The sequence below is a fragment of the Phyllostomus hastatus genome, unplaced genomic scaffold (genome assembly GCF_019186645.2).
Source record: "Phyllostomus hastatus isolate PE091 unplaced genomic scaffold, TTU_PhHast_1.1 phas_contig_62, whole genome shotgun sequence".
In the NCBI taxonomy this organism is placed as follows: Eukaryota; Metazoa; Chordata; class Mammalia; order Chiroptera; family Phyllostomidae; genus Phyllostomus; species Phyllostomus hastatus.
The window spans coordinates 10,693,242-10,718,096 of NW_025333921.1; positions in this window are offsets into that span (position 1 = coordinate 10,693,242).

Genomic DNA, 24,855 nt, shown 5'->3' on the forward strand with positions numbered 1-24,855 from the left:
ATTTTTATATATGTCCTTTATTAAGAAGTTGTTTTCTATTCCTAGTGTTAGACTTTTTTTCATGAATAGATATTGAATTCCGTTGAGTGCTTTTCTGTATCTATTGAGTTGATAATACAATTGTGGAAGTAGGAGGTGGGCTGAGGAAGTGAGAGTGAGAAATTGGATCATTGTAATATCATAAATAATTAAAAAATAAAAATATAAAAATATGATGTCAGTATCATTACATGTATGAATCAACTCTTTTTTTTTTAAAGATTTTATTTATTTACTTTTAAAGAGGGAATGGAAGGAGAAAGAGAGAGAGAAACATCAATGTGCGGTTGCTGGGGGTCATGGCCTGCAACCCAGGCATGTACCCTGACTGGGAATCGAACCTGCGACACTTTGGTTTGCAGCCCGCGCTCAGTCCACTGAGCTACGCCAGCCAGATGAATCAACTCTTTAATGTTAAACCAGCCTTGTAAACTTGGGGTAAACCCCTTTTGGTTATGATATGCTGTTCTTCCTATATTGTCTTTTAGAATTGATATTTTATGAGAATACATATCTATGCATGAGGGATCATGGTCTGCAGCAGTTTCCTTAAAATGTCTAGTTTTGGTATTACAATGGTGCTGACCTCCTAAAATCTGTGAGGAAACATTTTATTCTCTTTAATTTTCTGAAAAAAATATTTTGTAAAATTGGCTGTATTTTTTCTGAAATGTTTGGTAAATTTCAGCAGTAAACTTCTCTAGGCCTAGAAAGGTATTTTAAAAATAAGTTTTCATTATAAATTTAATGTCTTTTTTTAAGGTTATTTTTAAAGATCTTATTTATTTATTTTTAGAGAGAGAAGGGAGGGAGATAGGGAGAGGAACATCAATATACGGTTGCTGGGGGTTATGGCCTGCAACCCAGGCATGTACCCTAGCTGGGAATCGAACCTGCAACACTTTGGTTTGCAGCCCATGCTCAATCCACTGAGCTATGCCAGCCAGGGCTAAATTTAATGTCTTTAATAAAATAAGCAGGATCATTCAGGTTGTCTGATTTTTCTTGAATGAAATTAGGTAGTTTGTGTATTTTCTGAATTTGATTCCTTTCATCAAACTTTTCAAAGTATTAAAAAGAATGTTTAATAGTACACTCTTATTATTCTTTTAAAGTCTGTGGGGGTCTATAAGGACTTTTCATTTTTCATTCTTTATTTTGGTAATTGCTTCTTCCTTATCTTTATTATTTATTTTTCTAATTTTTATTTTATTTTTTTTAATTTCACTTATTTATTTTTAGAGAGGGAAGGGAGGGAGATAGAGAGAGAAACATCAACGTGCGGTTGCTGGGGGTCATGGCCTGCAACCCAGGTATGTACCCTGACTGGGAACTGAACCTGAGACATTTTGGTTTGCAGCCTATGCTCAATCCACTGAGCTACGCCAGCCAGGGCCTATGTTTTATTTTTTATTTATGTATTTTGTTATATTTTCCATTACCATTTGGTCTTCTTATACTCCCTCCTACCTCCCCCACAATCACCACACTGTTGTCCATGTCCATGAGTCCTTTTTCCTTTTTGCTCAATCCCTCCACCCTCTCCTCTCCCTCACCCTTTAGCTGTCATTTTGCTCTCCGTCTATGAGTCTGTCTCCATTTTCCTTGTTAGTTCAGTTTGTTTATTAGATTGCACATATGAGTAAAATGATGTGGTATTTGTTTTTCTTTGACTGGCTTATTTCACTTAGTATAATGTTATCCAGGTCCATCCATACTGTCACAAAGGGTAAAACTTTATTTTTATGGCCAACTAGTATTCCATCACATAAATGTCCCATAGTAGTTTTGTCCACTTATTTACTGATAGACACAGGCTGCCTCCATATCTTAGTGGTTGATTGTAAGTTTCGCTGTAATGAACACAGGATTGCTTATGTTTTAAATTAGTGTTTTGGGTTCCTTCAGATATATTCCCAGAAAACAAAAGACAGATCCATTTTTAATTTTTTGAGGTATCTCCATACTGCCTTTCACAGTGGTTTCACCAGTCTGCATTTCTACCTCCAGTGCACTAAGGTTTTCCTTTCTCCACATCCTTGCCGGAACTTGCTGTTTGTTATTTATTGATGATAGCCTTTGTGACAGGTGTGAGAGGTGGTATCTCATTGTGGTTTTAATTTGCATTTATCTGATGATTAGTGATGTTGAGCATCTTTTCATATGTTTATTGGCCATCTGTGTGTCCTCTTTCAAGAAGTGTCTCTTTAGGTCCTTGAGTTTCATCAATTTGTATTGATTTTTTCAAAGAACAACCTTTCAGGATAGAAAGTACACCATTGGAAATGTAATCAATAATATTGTAATAACTCAGCATGGTATCAGATCTGTACTAGATTTATATGGGCAATCATTTCATGAGATATGTAAATATCCAATTATTATGTTGTACACCTGAAACTAATATAATATTATATGTCAACTGGAATTGGAAATTAAATTAATAAAATGAAAGAAAACAACAAGCTTTTGGTTGAATTGATCTCTATTACTTTGCTTTATTTCTATCTTATTGCATTCTGCCTTTATCTTTATGATCTGTTTCTTTCTAGTTGCTTTGGATGGAAGTGCTTGTCTTTTTCTAGTTCTTAAGGTGATACCTTGAATTAGATGTCCTTCTTCTTTTTTAATACAAGCATTTCATGCTGGATGTCCCTCTAAGTACTGCTTTAACAACATTCCACAAATTTTGATTTGTTCCATTTTCCTTCAGCAAAAAACATTTTTAGTGTCCTTTAAGACTTATTTCTTGATCTCATATCATTTGGTAGTGTACTGTTTAAATTTTTAGCATTAATTTCCAAAACTTTTGTGGCTTTTCCATATATCTTTCTGTTATTGTTTTCTGGTTAAATTATATTATAATCCAAGGACACATTTTGTATGATTTCCATTCTTTTAAATTTGTTAAGGTCTGTTTTATGGTCCAGATAGACAGAATATTAGGAATATTCCATGTGCACTTTTAATAAAATGTGTACTTTGTTATTGGGAAGACTGTTTTGTAAAAGTAAATTGGGTCAATTTTTTTGGTTGTATTCTTCAGGTGTTCTATAAACTTACTAAATTTCTGTCTACTTGTTCTATTAATTACTACTGAAGGACCATTAAATCTCCAACTTCAAGTGTGGGTTTGTTGATTTCTTTTTTCTTTCTATCAATATTTACATGTGTTTGAAGCTTTGTTTATAGTCCACATATGTTTAGATTTTGTCTTAGAGAACTGAGCATTTCTTCCTTACCCATCCTCTTTTCATCTTTAATGACATTCCTGTTCAGATATCTATTCTAACTGAGGTTAATACAGCCTCTCCAGTGTTCTGTTTAGCATGGAGATTTGGCCCCTGTAACCACGGTTACTTTTCCCCTTCTCATTTCTGTATCAGGTTGAAGTCTTCTCAGCACTCTCCCAATCTATCCTGTAAGCACATGGTGAGGTTTATTTAGAAAAAGCCTGAAAGAAACTGGTAGTATGAAGTTTTTCTCTACCTGTAGTCACCATGCTCACTTGCCTGTCTTCATGCTACCTTTTTTTCCCTTTACTATTCTTGCTCAATCCTTTTTATTCTTGTCTGATATCTGCCCAAGGTTAGCAAGGGTTCACATGCTGCCTCTCCCTGCAGGTGCTTGTTTCTCCTCAGATGTTGTGTTAGCTGGTTGCCCTGTGACCTTCTCTCTTTGAGGATTTTATAGATTTTGAGTTTTTGTGCACTTTTGCTGTTGTAAGGTTGTGAAAAATATTCTTTTTGGCATTTAAATAACAGTGAAAACTGGAAAGCTCTTTAAGTTTAAAAATCCTATTGACTATGTTGTTTAATTTCTAGAATACTTTTCTTATGTATTTAGCTATTTTAAACATTATGTGATATTTTAAATATTTTATTACAGTGATTCTAATAATCTCTTTCTTGTATCTGTTGGCCTTCTCTGTCATGGTAGTCTGTCATAGGTGTGATCTGTAATTTTGAATATGAGCTTATCTTCAAGTTGTTTTTCCTTTTCTTTTTCTTATTCTTTATTCTCATGTCTGAACTCATCTTCAAATTTTCTCACTTTTTTCTTTTTCTTTATTTTTACATCTGTATGCTAGGTGGCAGAAATGACCTATGGAGCAATTTTCTGCTTGCCTCTGAGGGAGCTCTGAAGAGAGTTTATATTTAGACACTAGCCTGGGATTTTTATTACTCGTAAGTGAGTTTTGCTTTTTTTTTCATTCATAACCCTTACTGCTTCCATCAGCTTCCTTAGTTTGCCTCTGCCACTTAGCAATTTTTCTAGGCCAGTGTCACTGCCATAAATCTTCTGTGGCTACCAGTTTTAAAAGGGTTCAGGCATCTTCTGCCCGTAGTTTCTAGACGGCAATTCATTTCTCAGCTCTCAAGCTGTGGCCCTAGGTTCCACTGAATGATCTGACACTCTTGTCTAGCATGAGCTTAAAGATTCCATGCTGGCTTGCTGGAAATTGCACCAGGCCCAGTGTGTGAGCATTCCTTCCCAAATTCAGCTGACTGTGGTTTTTGATCAACTATAATAATGACTTTCCAGGAAAGTCATTTCACAAGAGGGACATAGTTACTGGTGATATTTATGGCAATGCCACAATCATTAGGTTTCACCTGTTGTTAATTGTGAAATTAATGGATGCTGCACTTAATCAGTATGAGAGAAAATGTTCATTATAGGCACTGTGATGAAGGGTGGCTGCTTTATTTTAGAGAGAATAGGAGCTGAGGTTTTTTGTAGTGTGTCCAGCATTTGTAAGTGTTTATATTAAACAAGGCAGACCTTTTCAAGTTAGCTTAGTCTACCTTATGAATAAATGATGTGAGAACCAACAAATGATCTATGATCAATTTAGCATTTGCCAGGGATCAATGTGAAAATCATTGGTCAAAATACCTTTTAAAATAGACCTTCGAAAATAGGAACAGAAGTGGCTGGAGAGCTTGGGCTCTGAAATCAAGTTGCCTGGGCTTGAATCTCATCTCTATTGCTCAAAAGTTTTGTGACCTTGAATGGTTTAAAATATTTTGTGCCAGGTTTACTCCTCTGCTGTGAAGATTAAATGAAAAATATATGTAAAATATCAATTAATACTGACTCTTACTTCATCTACCTCCAGTCTCACTGGCCTTTTATTTTCTCTCTCTTCTCTTCATATACATATATGTGTGCATGTATGTGTGTTTATATGTATACATACATACATAACAATGTCTTTTGTATTATATGTTATTATATTTTTCTATATATGTTCTAATTAGTCTTCATTAATAAATAATATTCTATGAGTATGCCATAATTTATACATTATTTCATCAATCGATGGAAATACTGTTTTTGCCTTTTTATAATTACACAGAATTCTATAATACACAGTCTTTTGTTCAAATGTCTTATTTATGTTTATCAGTGCTGTTGAAAGAAAGATAAATAAAATGATTTTTAATGATAGAAAAACCTGTATCATTTCCATAAATCATCTCTGTATTGACTATCACAAATTAAATTGCTACACATTGTAGGTAGAAAGGTGTCACCTCTTTTCTGCCAAGTCTTCAGAAATATATTAAAAAGCTTCACACATCATACACCTACTTTGAAAAATGAAAGTGACTCTACCAGATCACTTGTAGGTAAGGTTGACTTATCACTTTTAGTTGTACTTCTAGGTGAGTTATTTAATTCATCAACACATATTGAATATCTAATGTCTGATTTTATTGATAACAAAAGAATATAGCACACATGTGTTTAAGAAGTATAGATAATTTAATTATAGAATGTATTACATAATGCCAGAATGCAGAGAAAGAACAGAGAACTTCAGATAAAATAGTTATAGAAATGTTTGTTGAGAAAGTGGTTTGATTCATACCTAGATATTTCAGTGAAAGAACAAGAGACGAATGGAGTTGCCCAATATATGTGGGGACATTGAAAACTTATATCTGTACATTGCAAGGTAGATTGTGCATAGAAAAATTCAGAGCAGAATTTTTTGGAAGTGGGGTACAAGGCTAAAAATCCCAGGTTTTGATTTTTACTGACTAGGAATATCTGGGAGAAAAAAGTATTTCAATAAAATGGCATGATGTAATTAGTGTTATAGGAATGGACTTGTTAGATTATGATGGCTTTTGATCATAGATATGTTTCTATGCAAGATTTTGTACTGTTTTTAGGTCTAATTTCAGTTGAAGTTAAACATGCATATCACATATAGACATGTATGGTAAACATGTGTATTAATTATATTTTGAATCTACTAATACCTCTGGAATTTGGTAATGCTGATTTTGCTAGTTTAGATAATCTTAATGAAACACTTGGGATGAATTTATAAAATTTTCCAACTATTTAGATATTATCATAACATTCTAAACATGATTTTTACCTAGTATCAGAATCATAATAGTGAATAATACTGGCAGGCTATTAAAGTCTAAGTATATGAATTGATAAAATTGGTAAAAGTGAAGTTTTTTTTTTGCTGACATTTACACTTGTAAGCCTGTCAGGAACATCTTAATTATAATTTATCTTGAGAATCCCATGAGTTTTCTGAAGTCTGAGTTTTGCTCAAGTACATTTAGATGTTATGAACACAAATTATCCATAAAAAAATTTCCCTCTCATGCTGACGGCTTGTAAAAGTTTAAAGAAACAAACTTTGGCATATGCTTAACAGCACAATATGAGATTTTTAAAAAATCATTTAAAATATCTATTGCTCTTGCTTTTTCCATAAAGCCTGCAGAACAGAAGAGCTATTGATTTGCCTCTACCCTTTGTATATGTAACTAGGAAATGCTAGATAAATTTGATGTACATTCCAATGTTTACAAGAGTTAGGAGTGCACTGTCCAAGTGGCTCAGTTGGTTGGAGCATTCTTCTGTACACTAAAAGTTTGTGGGTTCCATCTCTGGTTGGGGGTGTACGGAAGGCTTCCAATCTATGTTTCTCCATCACATCAGTATTTCTTTGTCTTTCTTTTTCTCTCTCAGCCTTTCTTTCTCTTGCTCTTTCTGTCTTTCTCTCTCTCTCTCCTCCACTCTCTCTCTTCAATAAATGTATCCTCAGATGAAGATTAATAAATAAAAAAGTAAAATAAAAAGTAAGAAAGCAGGAAAATCACATTACCAGTATTCTGTATCTCTAGAAATATATATATATATATATATATATATATATATATATATATATGCTTAAAAATATACATGTTATTTCTGTATACACCTATAATAGAGTATTCTCACAAGGTAACCAACTCAGTTTTAAAACTTTAAGTCTCAATTCTCAGAAACTATTTTATGCCCAGGCAAAGTGGGATAATTCTAGTCATTCTAGAATTGTTGACCAAAAAAAATATGTGAAACAAACTTTAGGTGTGAAAAAATATAAATTTAATATTTTTGTTTTATAACTCTTATACCAAAAGCACTCTATCAATGTTATTCAGTTATAAGGGTGAATGTTTCCACCAATTAAAAGAACACAACAAACTGGGCAGTAAGGTGACTTTGAAGTTCCATTGTAATAAAATGATATCTCAGTAAGTTCTCAGAGTAACTTTTGTTTTCCTTATCCATGCTATGTCTAGCAATAAATGATTGCAGAAAATTTTTTTGATGGATGGAAATTAGAGTTATTATAGGAAATGGCCTAACTTTAAAGTGAACATCAAGGCCACTAGCAAGCAAGCATACTTTTCCACAAGAATAACATTAGAGGAACAAGATTTTCAGAGAAAGACTATATTGCTAGACAATTTTTCTCATGTTTTTATGAACAATATTTAGGATGTAAGAAGTCAAATAGTAAATTTCTCATTTCTCTTACTTTTTATAAGACAATCAATAAACCGGAAGAATATATACCTTTCATGTATGTAACTAGGAAATGCTAGATAAATTTGATGTACATTCCAGTGTTTACAAGAGTTAGGAGTGCACCGTCCAAATGGCTCAGTTGGTTGGAGCATCCTCCCATACACCAATGTTGCAGGTTCCATCCCTGGTTGGGAGTGTATGGTAGGCTTCCAATCTATGTTTCTATATCACATCAATATTTCTCTCTGTGTCTTTCTCTTTCTCTCTCTATCCTCCACTCTCTCTCTTCAATGAATATGTTCTCAGGTGAAGATTAATAAACAAAAAAGTAAAATATAAAAGCAGGGAAATCACATTACCAGTATTCTGTATCTCTCTCTCTCTCTCTCTATATATATATATATTATATATATTATATATAATATATATATATATATTTCAATAGATACCCTATGAAAAGACTTGCAACTTTACAAAAGATTTGTGAAAAAGATTTCCTAAAAGAGTCTTCTGACTTAATTTAGGTGAAGAAATCCTAAAAATGCCTTTGTACCAATATATAGGAAGTATTCTTATTTCTAGTCATCTAAGATAACTTACAGAATTGTTTTAAATCTGGAAAGATGTGTTTTAAATCTGATGAGGTCCGCCCACTATTCCAATTAAGTACAGATTTTATACAGGGGTTTAAGCTATAATACAACTACCAAAAACAGCTTGAAAATGTTATTATTCAAGTCAAAATCAGAAGTACCATAAGAAAAATAAGCAATTTTTCTCCCACACTAAAATAGAAGAAAAATATATTGTTTATTTCCTGAAGTTGCATTATTTTCTCAATCAAACTTCAGTATACAGATTAAGCCATGATGCTAGATTTTAACCTTTGATTCATTCACAAGTCATTTTAAATGACTTGTAGATTTTTTATCTTACCCTATTTCTACTGCCACTGATTTATATGAGATATTTGCCACCTAAGGCACGGATGTCACTACAACAGATTTCCCTTTTTCTTACTCCTTTTCTAGTTTCTACCACACTAAATGGCAACACTAATCTCCTTAAAATTTATTATGCAATGTCTGAAAAGTGTATTGTGAGTCTTTTCTTCCTTACTTACAAATTAAGACTGTTACTAACCTCCATCTTAATTGTCATTGCTCTTCAGCACAAAATCTCCAATCAAGAAACATTAGTTTCAACATACCACCTAATTCTTTTGTTTTAATTCCCTTTACTTCCAAACTTTTATTTTATTCTTGTCAACATAGTATGTTAATGTATTGTTCAGATTTTAAGATATTCTCTTCATCTATATTTACCCATATATATAAATATTTTCACTTAAAATTTGTAATTAGACTCAGAGACATCTGATTATTATTCTCCAGTCATTTGATGTGTGAAATCTGGTCCCCCCAAAAGCATTTATATACTTTAAATACACAAAAGCTTGATCTTATAAATTTTGGTCACCATTTGCATACCTAGAGCACTGCTGGACATATCTTCAAGTTGGGGCTATACCTACTGATTTATTGACTGAAATATAAAGCTGTTTCTAATCATAGTAAGAGTATTAAGTTGAGAGGAAACATAACTTTTCTGCTAGAGCTACTAAATGAACAGAAGCACAAGATTTAAAGCTAAGACAAGATGCTAAATGCTCACATTTATGAGTCACCACTGAAGAGCATTAGAATGAATGTTGTTTGTTTCCTGGATTTTCATGTGTTGCATTTCTTTCTGTGACTTCAGAAAGAGTTAAAGATGTGTCTTCAAAGTTTAGAAATGGCAGATGGTAGTTTTTAAAAATAGAGCTATAAAGAGTTTCAGGAATCAAATCAGTGTAAGTATAACATGGTATTTGGAATTCTCACATAAAAAAGATTAAATTGTGTATATAATTTTAAAAGCTATGTCAAAAAATTTTTTAAATATAAAAAATCAATAGACAAAAAATTGAAAAAATTACATTTACTACACATAAAATACATGCAGTACTCTTTAATTAAGAAAATATAAAATAATTCAATGAAATTTTGGAAAGTGAAATTATAGCAGCACTTTATTTAAAAATATATTATTATACAGAAAATATGAAAATAACTTATGAAAAGAATATATTTGTGGTGATAGGAAAACATGTCTTCAATTATTTATTTATTTATTTATTTATACTTTTAAAGACAATTAATTTTTTAATTTATTGACTTTAGAGAAAGAGAGAGAGAGACTAATTTGCTCTTCCACTTATTGATGCATTGTTTGGTTGATTCTTGTATGTGCCCTGATTGGGGATGAACCCAAAAACTTGGCATATTGGATGATACTCTAATTAATCAAGTTACTCAGCCAGGTTTGATTTTCTTCATTTTTACTTTTATTTCATTTATTGTTGTTCAATTACAGTTGTCTCAATTTCCCCCCCTTTGCTCTCCCCTGCTCTGCCCACACCCCTACCCCTGCTCCCTCAGTCAGTCCCTACTCTGCTGCCCATTACCATGGGTCCTTTATACATGTTCCTTGACTAGACACTTCTCCTCCTGCCCTCCATTTTCCCTCTTCTCCCTCCTCTCTGGTCATTGACAGTTTGTTCCTTATTTCCATGTCTTTGGTTCTAGTTCACTCATTTGTTTGTTTTGTTCATTAGGTTTTATTTATAGGTGAGATCATATGGTGTTTGTCTTTCACTGACTGAGTTATCTCACTTAGCATAGTATTCTCCAATTCCATCCATGTTGTTGCAAAAGGTAGGACTTCTTTCTTTCTTTCTGCCATGTAGTATTCCATTGTATAAATGTACCACAGTTTTTTTGATCCACTTGTGTACTGATGGGCATTTAGGCTGTTTCCAGCACTTGGCTCTTGTAAATTGTGCTGCTATGAACATTGGGGTGCATAGGTTCTTTTGAATTGGTGTTAGTTAAATTTATTGGCGTGACATTAACAGAATTATATTGATTTCAAGGGTATAATTCTATGATACATAAAATGTATATTGTATTATCTGTCCACCACCCAAAGTCAGATCTTTCATCCACATGTATTTGATCCTCTTTACATTTTACTACCACCCTTCCCTCTGGTAACCACTGTATGTTGTCTTTGTCCATAGGTTTGCCCCCATTTATTTGCAACATATAAATGAGTGTGTGTATGTTTATGCATGCATTTGCATGCACAAAGTACTTTTCTGAGAAGACACATAAGGAACTATTATCTCTGGTGTACACTGAGGATTAGAACCAGATGATCATGGTAGAAGAGATATTAACTTTTCAACATATACATATTCTTTATGATACAAATATATTATTTTATAAGTATGAACTATTCAAGTTAATTATGTGTGTACCTATATGTTTTTCTATGTAAATTAGGTATCATAGAAATTATATACCTATAAGTTAACTGTACATCCTATATTTATATATATTATGTACCTTATATATTGGATGTTGTATATGAATGGATGAATGAATGTGTCTATGTATGCATACAAGTGTACATATATACATGTATGCTTTGTATTATAAAGATTACAAAAGGATATATATATCTGTATGTACATAGTATAATATACATACAGTATATGCATGCATGTATATATTGCATATATAAACACACATATGCACACAGCATGAAAGGAAAAACACAAGAATGTCTAAAAGAAAAAGGAAAAAAAAACTAGTCTATGTAATCCTAATTCTAATTTAACCAATAAAAAAGGATTGAAGAGGTTTCAACTTGTGCACATTCATTTTGGTAGTATATTAAAACTGGAACTGAGACTAGAACCTATATGTCATGAATAAGCCTAAAGTTATTTCTGTATTTTTCTCTATAAATTCACATTTTTATTCATATAATGTGACTTTATATTTCCATGTTATATTCCCTTTTGTAAGTTTTATTGTTTTAATACAAATATTGCCAATTTATTGCTTTGCATGTTATTAAATTGAGTTTTTAATTCATATTTCTCATTACTTTTAATGTTCTTTATCTTCTTTAAGAGTGAAGTTTTAAGGCATTTTTTCCTTTGGCCTTATTCTCCTTTGGTAAAGTTTTAAAGTCAGCAAGATAACTTTAACTTTGCATTTTTATCACTTTTATCAGTTTTTTTTTCCAAGAGTGTTTCCACTCTGGCTGGCTTTTATTGGCACCAATGTGGATTATTACATTAAAATTTTGCATGAGAAATATCAGAAATGTTATTTTCTAGGATTCCCTCTGGAAAAAATGTTAAAGATAGCACAGCCATTCCTATAACATCAATTTACTTATGTGGAAATTGCATCAAAGGTTTCAATTGACTTATAAAGTCTAAGTTCTTGAGGGAGCCAAAGGTAAGTTGTATAAATGCATAAATGTTACAAATGTTTGTAAGAAGGCTTTGGAATGCCAAACATAAATCATAAGTTGTTTTCTACTACTGAAATAATTTTTTCAGGTTTAAGAAATATATGAGTATTTTTTTCAAGTTTCAGGAATGTACATATGGGTGTAGGAGAATAAGATGGCTACATTTTTTTGCATTTCCTTCTAGGAACAGGTGAGGAATAATTACCTTTCCTGTATATCTAGGATGACCTTAGTCACTTGTTGGCCAGTAGGAGGCTGTGGACTTCCAGGGTTCTGGGACTTTTAAGGTTAGGTGATTAAAGTCTTAGAGTAGAGACTAGAGTAGAGTTAGGTAAAGTCTTAGAGTAGAGACCCTAGCCTTTGGGATGTTTGCTAGAGGTAGACAAAAGGAGAAAACCACCAACTAAGGAGCCTGATCTACCCAGAGACCATTATACTATGAAGAAATCCATGTGCAAAGAGGCTACAGCTAGATTCATGAAGATGCCACAGGGGGACAGAGTGTGTGGCCTGTCCCAGATGTTCCAAAGACCCAGTTGAATCAGCAGACTGTCAGTGTGAAAACCATCTTGAGCATTTCATCCCTAGAAGATGTGAAGTTGAAAGGTCACAAAGAACCCAACTGTTAGCTAGAATTGAGGCCCTATACAAACATCCACAAAAAAGGTAGTCCTGAACAAAACCTTGATGCTGTTGTTCAAAAGACATGCAGAAATTTGAGACACCCATGGAGAATTGTCTCCCAAAACTGGTACAGGTAGTTATGTGGTGATTGTTTCACACATGTAATTGAAAGGAAATCATGAAAATGAATATATTTAATCATTATATTTTATTGGGCTGAAAGCCAACAGTTATTTACCTATAGTGTCAAATATAATTTCTTTATAGGTGTGACTTCTGATAAATCATCTGAGTTCTTTCTACTATGTTTGCAAAGTGAGGTTTATCATAGAAATTACTCAGTTTTATTCTTAAATAATAACACTGCACTACTGAAGTGGAAGAATAATGAAATTCAGACAAAGTGCAAAGAATAATTATTTATTTTAAAAATTTGTTCATGGAATTAATATGTACATGTCCTAGGTTGCTGAAAAGTTAATTAAACCACCAGTTCAGACCAACATTCTTAGAAAAAAACAGGAATTTGGCTATTAGCAAAAGTCCTTTATCAGATGTCATAGTTGGATATTTCCTAATATTAATGACATTCAATTAGAAGAATAACATCAAATGAGGATGGGGTAAGAAATATTTTATTTTATACATTTGAATTAAGTTAGTGTTAACAGAATGACTCAATTTTTCATATATAGACATATGTAATAGAGAAGTGTTGAATACTTTTTGCTGTCTATACCAATGCAAACCAAGATACATGTTAATTTTGGGTATTTGGTTAAGTGATTAGATTATGAGCTGTGGTGCAAGCTAGAAAAAGCTCATCACAATCAGAGGACAGAGATGGGCACTTGTGGAACACCCTTAGTTGTAACTTCTAAAGCAGGGTGTTCCTTTTCAAAATACAAGTATTTGCATCTAAATACAACTCAAAACAGGAACTTACATCCTGAAAAAGGATGGCAAACAATATGCTGGTGAGGTTTTGTTTAGTGTGGATAAAAGCTCTGAAAGTTGTTAACATCAACTCGTGGACACTGATTAAGTCTTTTTTGAGTACTGTGTGAGGAAATGTTCAGTGACTGAAATTTACTGGCTTTGAAGGGAAAAAATTCTCATATAATTTCTGAGCTGCAATAGATTTAAAAATATCATGATGATATTTTCGACTGACATACTCAGAGGTTCTCAGTGATATATTCAGAAGCATGAAGATTCTGAATTTACTTCCTCAGAGAAAACTATTACAATTTGTGTTGATAAAGATAGTGCTTAAGACTGCATTATAATCCATTTATATAGTCCACTGTTTTTTAAATTGTGTGTAATAAAGTTTTGGAATGATCAAGGAGAATATTTGTGTGATTGGGGTTGGACTCCTATCAATCATTTTCTTTGCTCTTCAGAAACTTTATTACACATATTTAAACATCACATTTGAAATATACAATAGACCATAAAAAAACCCTTTCCAGGCCAAATTCTTCCTAATTGTAATATTCTTATCAAATTATCCTCTGTGTATCGCATAAATTTTTTTCAATGAGAAATCACTACATTATATTCAGGCTTTAAAAAATCATAATGCCCATTACTGCAATAGAGCTATCAAATGTTTATGCTGAACCACTATGAATTAGGATTTTCTAGGGGAATATAAAAGACATAATTCATCAGGAATGAACATCCACCTATATTTACCTGCCAGTAAACTGAATATAGGAATCATCATGAGTGAAGTTACACAATTTTATTCTACTGATTTATGTGAGACCACTTTTGTTATTACCATTACTGGTGACTATTGTTAATTTTTAATACATTTTATTTTTATTATTTATAAACTAGAGATTTTATGCTGTTAAATTTGTTGTCTTGTTGCCCATTTACATTACCATTACACATTCTGACTGAACATTGCCCATTCAGCCAGGATGTGTAAATGTTCCGTCAGAACGTGTAAATTTGAGAAACACTCTTCTGTAAGCCCCCCGATGACACTATCACACTGACATCTTCATTGGAATGCCTTTTCTCTGAGCATGGGTTCTTTTTGGCAGATTCTGTTTACCGACCATGTTTTACTTACATACCAAAAATCCACTCAAAAGTCCCTTCACCCTTTAGTTCTTTCTTGACCTCATTTATCAAGAGTTATGTGATTATGTAGAACATTAATTTGTATATCAATTTCAGATATTTATGATCTGAGTACTTATTGAGGCAAATAAACTGTATCAATACTTTTTGTTTTCAGTAATTTTTTAACATAAGAGAGAGAGAACAGACATGCCTGGAACTTATCAAAAAAGGGAGGAGGAGTATGTTACTCAGAGTTTGATCAGAGAAGCAGAGCCCAGGTAAGAAATAGAATAAGGGTTTTCTTATAGGGATTTAACCTTTATACAATCATGTTTCTGCTTCTGGGCCTTAACGTGAAGTCCACAGGGCAGGCCAAGAAAAGATGGGTGTGAAGCAGGAGAGAGATAAGACAAATTGGAGCACGTATGTGAACCAGAATCCATGTTCACCTCTCAATGTCACTAAGCCTCTCATTTTAGTTAGTGAGGAGATAGACTTGCAGGAAAATCTGGCATCTTTTATCATGTTTCTAAATACACATTAGCACAGGAATCAGAGAAGTGGAAGAAGATCTGGTTGGAGCTGAAAGCTGGCAATCAGGTGCTGCTTCCTGCCAGCCAGGTGGACTGTAATTCCAACACTATGGAAGTGAGCTTCAACATCGCCTGACCCTTTATCAATGTTTAAAAAATAAAAATGACTCTTGCTTTACTTCTTTTCAAAACTTATGCAAAAATATCATGGGGTCAATTGTAGCTGAGAACTATAGGAAGAAAGGAATTCTGGGAAGGAAAGTTTCAACTTAGCTAGTTGGCACAGTACAAAGCCACCACAAGGGAGAAACCACTGTGGATCAGCAGCTAGAGTGTCTCTGAGGAGGGACATCTTACCTAAGAAGGTGCAATAATATCCATCTTCATAATGAATGGTACTTAAATACCATTATGTGGGCAAAGAAATAGTAACTGTAAAGAAAAAATCAGGTGGCCATTGAATACTCATGGGCCTTTCAGGCTCTTATTGGGATTTCACAAGATGTGTCCTTAAAATCAGAGCTTAGTAAATATGATGGAACTGCACAGGGCAGGACAGATTCATGAACAGAAGAACCTCTAAAAATCAGTGGATATTGACTTTAGATAGAGGCTGTTTGTCTTGGAAATTAGAAGCATAGATTCAGGAGGCTTATCTTTCTCTTATAACCAGTAGCCCTATGGTCTTGGATTATAGAAGGAGACTAGCTTGCTAAGAAGCTATTGTGGAATAAGTAAATGCAGAGCATGAGAAATTTTATAATCACACATATTAAGCTCTCTCTGGGTTTCACACAAAGGTTGTAAAATCTCCAGGCTGATGAGAATGACAGAAACAAGGGTGGTGTTTCAGGGGCTGCATCCAAAATTCAGGCCATGAGATTTACACAGCATCATCTGTGGTGAGTTTGCAAGCTGCTAACCGTGCTAAGTTCTCAGCTCTTCTTGCTTGTTTCTTTGCTTGTCTGTTATTACTTCCAACCATTGGACAAAGAGATGCTTTTCATGTTCTATCTATAATTTTAATAAGAAATAGTGGCAAGCTGTGTATTGAAGAAATACCAGTGAGACTATAGCAAATCATCAATTAAGAAAAATCAGTTAGGGAAAAATTGTTAATTGCAGAACCTTACATCCATGCCAGTACCTCATTTCCTGCTTGTATAATTCAAGTGATGGTTATACTCAGTCTACATTAAGCCTACTTAATGGTGTGACTCACAAAACCAAAGCAGAAGCTGTCCTCCATTTTGGTCCTTCATTTTAGGGTCTAGTTCTGAAACTACAGGTAGGAGAGAGCAGATGGAGGGATATAATTCTGAGACTAGAGAGGTGGCAGCTTTAGCAAAGATAAGAGGTAGGAAGTTTCAGTAGAGAGTATATACAGTTCTTAGCTATTGAATTGATTAAGTGAAGGGGTCATATGCCTGAATCTTTATAAGAATTGGAGGACACAAAAATGTTTCATGCCACCCTGGCTGGCATAGCTCAGTGGATTGAGCATGGGCTGCAAACCAAAGTGTCGCAGGTTCGATTCCCAGTAAAGGCACATGCTTGGGTTGCAGGCCACAGCCCCCAGCAACCGCACATTGATGTTTCTCTCTCTCTCTCTCTTTCTCCCTCCCTTCCCTCTCTAAAAATTAATAAATAAAATCTTTAAAAAATGTTTCATGCCCTAAAGGTGGACCATTGGTGACTATATATTCCCTCTGTTCCCACTTTGCTGAGAACTTTTATCAAAAATGGGTCCTGGATTTTATCAAATGCTTTATCTGCATCTGTTGTTATGATCATGTGGTTTTATCCTTCATTTTGTTTGTGTGGTGAATCACATTTATTGATTTGTGAATGTTGTACCCATCCTGCATTTCCAAAATAAATCCCACATGATCACAGTGTATGATTTTCTTGATGCATTGCTGTATTCAATTTGCTAACATTTTTTTTGAGGATTTTAGCATCAATATCATCAGGAATATCAGCCTATAATTTTATTTTTATATTGTCATTATTTGGTTTTGGATTAAGATAATGCTGGCTTTGTAAAATGAGCCTGGAGTCTTCCCTCCTTTTGAATTTTAAAAAATGGTTTGTGGAAAACAGGTGTTAGTTCTTGAAATGTTTGGTAAAGTTCACATGTGAAGCTTTCTGGTTCAGGACTTTTGTTTTTTGGGAGTTTTTTTTTTTGACATCTGCTTCATTTGCACTAAGTGTAATTTGTCTATTCATTTATTTTGATTCTTTCTGATTTAGTTTTGGAAGATTCTATGTTTCTAGGTATTTATCCATGTTGTCCAGGTTTCCAATTTGTTGGCATATAGTTGTTCATAATATTTTCTTGCAATCCTTTGAATTTCTTTTGTGTCAGTTGTTATTTATCCCATTTCATTTCTATTTTATTTACTTTGGTCTTTTCTCTTTTTTTCTAGATGAGTCTGGTTAAAGTTTCATCAATGTTGTTTATATTTTTAAAGAACCAGCTCTTGGATTCATTGACCTTTTTAATCTCTTTTACAGAATTTATTTTATTTATTTAAGCTCTGATCTATATTATTTCTTCCTTTCTAGTTATGTTTGCTTTGTTTGTCATTCTCTTTCAAGTTCCTTTAAGTGTAAAGTTAGATGGTGTATATAAGCTTTTTCTTGTGTTTTGAGATAGGCCTGTGATACTATGAATTTCCATTTTAGGATTACATTACCTGTGTTCCACAGGTTTTGGGTTGTGTTATCATTTTCATTTGTTTCAAGGTATCTTTTAATTTCTTCCTTGATCTCGTGGTTGACCCACTCATTGTTTAATAAGGTGTTGTTTATCTTCCATGTGTTTGCACATTTTTCAGTCTTCTTGTGATTGATTTCTAATTTCATAGCAGTATGATCAGAGAAAATTCTTGATATGATTTTAATCTTTTTAAATTCATGGAGACTTTCTTGTGTCTTAACATGTAGTCTATTCTAGAAATTGTTCCACGAGCACTTGAAAAGAATGTATAACCTGCTGTTTCAGGGTGAAATACTCTGTAGATATCAATTAAATATATTTGATCTAGTCTACCAATTGAAGCTGCTGTTTTCTTGCTGATTTTCTGCCTGGTAGATCTATACATTGAAGTCAGTAGGGTGTGAAAAGCCCCTACTATGACTGTATATCTGTCAGTCTCTCCCTTTATGTTCATCAAGATTTGGTTTACATATTTAGATGCTTCTATGCTGGGTATGCAAATGTTTACTTTGGTTACATCCTCTTTTGGATTGTTTCCTTTATCATTATGTAGTGTCCTTCATTGTCTCTTATTATAACCTTGGTTTTAAAGTCTATTTTGTCAGATATAAGTATTGCTACTGTAGCTGTTTTTCCTTTTCAATTTGCATGATATATTTTTTTGCATTCCTTTACTTTTAGTCTGTGGGTATCTTTTGTTCTGAGTTGGGTCTCTTGGAGACAACATATATATGGGCCTTGTTTTCTTATACAACCAGCTACCCTATATCTTTTGATTGTAACATTTAAGCCTTTTACATTTAAAGCTATTAGTAAACACAAAATGACAGTGACCATGGGCGTGAAGGGAGGGGGATAACAGGAAAGAAAGGGAAGGGACAAGCAAAGGAACACAATTAGGGGACTCATAGGGCATGGAAAATGTGTGGAGACTGACTGGACATAGGGAGGGATGACCTGGGGTGAGCAATGGAGAAAAAGTTGGGACAATGGAACAACAATAAATAAAAAATTATCCAGAAATATAAACAGAGATGTAAAAAATAAAATGATTATTGCCATTTTGTTTTTAACCATTTTCTTTCTTTCTTTCTTTCTTTCTTTCTTTCTTCTTCTTCTTCTTCTTCTTCTTCTTCTTCTTCTCCTTCTCCTTCTCCTCCTCCCCCTCCTCCTCTTCCTCCTCCTTCTTCTCTCCCTCCTCCTCTCTCTTTTTCTTCTTCTTGTTCTTAAAGCAAGTCCTTTAATATTTGTTGCAATATTGGGTTGATGTTCACAAACTCCTTAGCTTGTTCCTATGTAGGAAGCCCTTTATTTCTCCTTCAATTTTAAGTGATAGCCTTGCTGGGTAAATTAGCCTTGGTTGAATGTCCTTGCTTTTCATCCCCTTCAATATTTCATGCCAGTCCTTGTGGCCTAAAATGCTTCTGTTTAGAAATCAGATGACATTCTTACGGGAGCTTCTTTGTAGTTAACTGCTTTTTTTCTTGCAGCTTTTAAGATTCTCTCCCTGTCTTTAACCTTTGCCCATTTAATTATGATGTGTCTTGGTGCAGGCCTCTTTGGGTCCATCTAGTTTGGGACTCTCTCTCTGTGCTTCCTGGACCCAAAGAGAAATACACCATGGTATATCATAATTAAAGTAGTAAAGCTTAAAGACAAAGAGAGAATTTTTAAAGCTCCAAGAAAAATTTCAGTTAGTTAACTACAGGGGACCTCCTATTAGACTGTCGTCTGATTTCTCACCAGAAACATTTCAGGCCAACAGAATTTGGCATGAAATATTCAAGTTGATGAAAAGCAAGGACCTACAAGCAAGACTACTTTACCCAGCAAGGCCATCATTTAAAATTGAAGAAGAAATATGGAGATATTTTTTCATTGAACACTACACATTTCTCCCTAGACTATGTCTCCACACAAAGTAGCTGATAAAATCACATCACTCTCCTGCTTCAAGTCTTTTGATGGCTTCCCATCACACTCAAAATGAAATCTAACTTATTATTATCATCTTAAAGTCCCATGAAATCTGCCCTTGAATCTCTCTGTAACTTGATCTCTTTCCTTTCTTTCTCACTAAATTCCAACCATGCTGACCTCTCTTTTCTTCTTTGAATATGCCAACATTTTCCTATCTCTCAGCCTTTTCACTCAGCCCTCCTTCTTTGCAGAATAAAAATCCCCCCCATTTTTGTCTGACTCTATTTCATTATTTAGGTTCTTTTAGAATATCTCACCCTAAGCTCATTGTAAATTAGACACCCCGCCTCCTAGTCACTAACATGCCAATCAATTTTTTATTTTTGCTTTATACTTATCTCTACCTGAAATAACTAATTTGTTTATTTGTTTCCTTGTTTCTCCACTAGGATGTAAATTTTATGAGAACAAGTTTCCTTTCTGTCTTTTCAGTGGTCTGTTTCCAAAACCTAGAAAGGCAGATAGGTTCTCAATCATAATGTGAATTAGTAAATGGAAATCAATCAAGATCTATTATTTTTCTTCAGCCTAGAAATTAAGAAAACACATATCACCACAGTGACTATTTTGACTGGGGGATCAATCAGTTAAATAAAACCATTAGCTTTATTCACTTGTAATGTGATTTTCATTAGGCTTCTTTTGTCAATTCAATCAAAGTAGTCAATTAGCTGCATGTGTTTTCTTAGGGTGCTGTTAAAATATAAATAGAAAAATTAAATCAATTCAGCCATTCCTAACCTAGGTTTCCAAAGCCACATCTTTCTGAAAAAAAGAAAAGTCTTTCAGATCTATTACACATGCACATGAACATAGGCTTTTGGTTGCCCCGTGGCAGGTGTTACTGTCCTTCTATCTTACTGTGGCTCCCCATATTGGACAGTCTTTGCAGGTTACAAGTCACAAGCTGTTGTCCAAGCAGCTTTGCAACTCTTTCTGCCTTTGCTGAAGTTGCTATCTTCTGTCACTGTTGTCACCAAGTCATTTATTGCCTACAATGCAGAAACAGGCTGATCTCTGCCAATGTACAGTTTTACATGGCTAACATGTCACCACCATGTTCTCTAGAGCCCTACCTGAGCCAAGGCATTCAGCCCTCTCCACAGAGAATGAGAAAAACCCTCTCCCCCTCCTTAGGGTGTTACTCTGTTACCTAAGCTCCCACGCAGAGTGGCTTGGGATCTCAGAGTCTCATAGTTTTCTTTTTCTATTGGGTTTATTTTTGATGTCATAATGGTGTACATTTTTTAACTTGTTAGTTCTTGCAGTTTTTGCTGATAGTTTCTCTGAAGGATTCAGACAAGAATTTTCAAGGGCTGTACCAGATTGCACAGTAACTCAAGGAGGTAAATGCTATAGTCAGAATCCTTTCTCTTTTCTGTTTCTGAGACATATTTCTAAGTGGAGTTTGCTTGTGGTGTGTTTTCCTCCTTTGACCCTCAACTAATTAGACCCCAAGCAGTGCTATCCACCCCAGGGCTCTGATGTCAGCCATTCTTTAAGCACAACAGGACAATTACAAACTAGAGATAAGGACTGTTTGGTTTCCAGTTAAGATTCCTGCTAATGTAATTATGATGTGCCTTGGTGTGTTTCTTCTTGGGTCCAACTTCTTTGGGGCTCTCTGAGCTTCCTGGATTTCTTGGAAGACTATTTCCTTTGCCAGATTGGGGAAGTTATCCTTTATTATTTGTTCAAATACATGCTCAATCTGTTGCTTTTCCCCTTCCCCTTCTGGTACCCCTATAATTCGGATGTTGGAACATTTAAAGATGTCCTGGATGCTCTTAAGCTTCTCCTCATTTTTTTGAATTCTTATTTCATCATGCTTTCCTGCTTGGTTGATTCTATCTTCCTTCTGGTCCACTATATTGTTTTGAGACCCAGTTTCCTTCCCTTCACTATTGGCTCTCCTCTGTGTAGCTTCCTTCATCTCTTTTATGGTAACCTGCATCTTTTCATCTAAGGTAAAAATGAAGGAGAGAATCCTAGAAGCAGCAAGAGATAAGGGGACAGTAACCTACAAAGGAGTTCCCATCAGACTGTCAGCTGATTTCTCAAAAGAGAACTTACAGGCAAGAAGGGGCTGGAAAGAAATATTCCAAGTCATGAAAGACAAGGACCTACATCCCAGATTGCTCTATCCAGCAAAGCTCTCATTTAGAATGGAAGGGAAGATAAAGTGCTTCTCAGATAAGGTCAAGTTAAAGGAGTTCATCATCACCAAGCCCTTATTTTATGAAATGCTAAAGGGACTTATCTAAGAAAAGAAGATAAAGAAAAAACATGTATAGTAAAAGGACAGCAAACTCACAATTATTAACAACCACACCTAAAGCAAAACCAAAAGAAACTAAGCAAACAGGTAGAACAGGAACAGAACCACAGAAATGGAGGTCACGTGGAGGGTTAGCAGCAGGGGGGTGGGAGGAGGAGAGAGGGGGAAAAGGTACAGAGAATAAGTAGCATAGAATGTAGGTTGAAAATAGATAGGGGGAGGGCAAGAATAGTATGGGAAAAGTAGAAGCTAAAGAACTCATAAGTATGACACATGGGCATGAACTAAAGGGGGGGAATGTGGGTGGGAGAGGGGGTACAGGGTGGAGGGGAGAGAAGGGGGAAAATGGGACAACCGTAATAGCATAATCAATAAAATATATTTTTAAAAAGCGATATTTTAAATATAAAAAAAGATTCCTGCTATATACCAATGGTTTTTGCTTTGTTAAAATGAGAATTGGTATTTTTGATTCACTGAAATGCACTTAAACAAATTTATTATGTGTCAAAATTTATAATAAAATTAATTTAAACAAAGGCCCTGCCCTTAGGGCTGTTTGGAGATAAACATTCAATCAGTGAACAAATTGGTAAAATAATTAAGACTGTTTTTAATACCATAAAGGTATTAATCCTATACAGAGTAAATCATAGTTCATTCTGGTTTAAATAGGGTCTTCTTTAAGGGTGACGATAAGGAACCCTCAAAATATTCTATTTTGTAGAATAAAGGTAACTTGGACTGTCTTTGCAGATTGCAAGTCACAAGAACTTAACATTCTTTAATGCCACTCATGAGAATATATCAAAACTTTCTTTTTATAAATCACAACACTGTTTTGAAACTTAAAACGAGTTTTATTTATTTATTTTTTTACTTTTAAAGAACATTGCAAATGTTAGTTGCTGTCCATCATCATCTTTTGGACCAGAAATTAAAGAGTATAATTTTATAGGTGAATTACAATAAATTCACAGAGATTTCTTAGAGTGGTGAGGATTCCGAGGTTGAGAAGGGATCACTGGAAAAAAAGTGCCATTATTGATTAACGTTTCTGAACCTGACACAAGAGCAGCAAAGCAGAAAGGTCCTGGCAGTCCTGCAAGAAGAGAGCAGTGCTATTCACAGACAACACAGAGGTCCTTCCATCAGAGAGCGTGCAGCCTACTGCAGCTAATTGGAAATGCAGGACGTGTTATGAATCGATTTTGGGGAGCAGCTGAGTCACATTAAAAGATGTAGGAATAAATCTGATCATTAGCAAAGAAAATCATTAGAGTATTTTAAAGTTTCTAAGTGGAACCTTGGTTTTCAAGCTTATTTTTTTTGGAAAGTTATTTGAGAAGGGATTTTTCAAAACCCAAATCATATTCATGTCCACACACTCTCCTTTTGTGTTGTTGTCTGACAGACGCCTAACTGATCATAATAAGATGTCAGCATGAAAGAGTTGTCGGGTCAAGAACCGCAGTTTTGTTCAAAACAGGCATTTTTCTGGAACAACTTGGTCAAGAACCAAATTGTTCAAGATGGGAGATGTTCAAGAACCAAGATTTCACTGTAATTATTTCATTGCCATGTGATTCAGTCCAAGTCATGGACCAATTCAAGTTCAGATAATTTCCCAAATTTTATAAACTGAACTGTGCCAGCTATCTAGTTTCAGCAGGATCTTTCTATCTTGTGCCAATCCTCATAGCAAAAAAAATATATATATAATAACCATAAAAGGAAATTACCAGTATTTTCCTATACAATAAATTTCTTTGATACTGATACTTAAATTCAGTTCTAACCAACTCTTTAACGTCCAGCTGTGAAACCCTCGGTGGTCTGTATTTGTGTATCACAGGGAAAAGAGACACATTTCTTTCTTCCTGATGTTTCTCTTTTCTACTGTAGAGCAATGATTCTCAAGTGGAGAACGAGGAATTTGCAACCCAGAGGCATTAGACAAACTCTGGAGATATTTTGGATTGCAATAACTGGGAGATGGTGGGATGGTGGGTGTTACTGGAATTTAGTGGGTAGAGAGCAGGGATACTGCTAAACATTTTATAATGCAAGAGACAGTCCTTCAAAACAAACATTATTCAGCCCCAAATGCCAATGATATCAATGCTGAGAAATCCTACTCGACAAAATAATTGGGACAACTGTGATAGAATAACAATAAAAAATAAAAAATGTTTGCCTGAGAGCAAAATTCCAAAACCATTTTTGGAGAATGAAAAAGGAGAAAATTTATGCATATGTTTAAGTCACATACAACCACTCTTGCTTTAAGAATATTGGAAGAAGAGTGGTAAACATACTGTTATCTGTCTGAAATCACCTCTACATCTACTCTGATATCTGAGTATGCTGAATATCAGACTTCTGTAATTTTG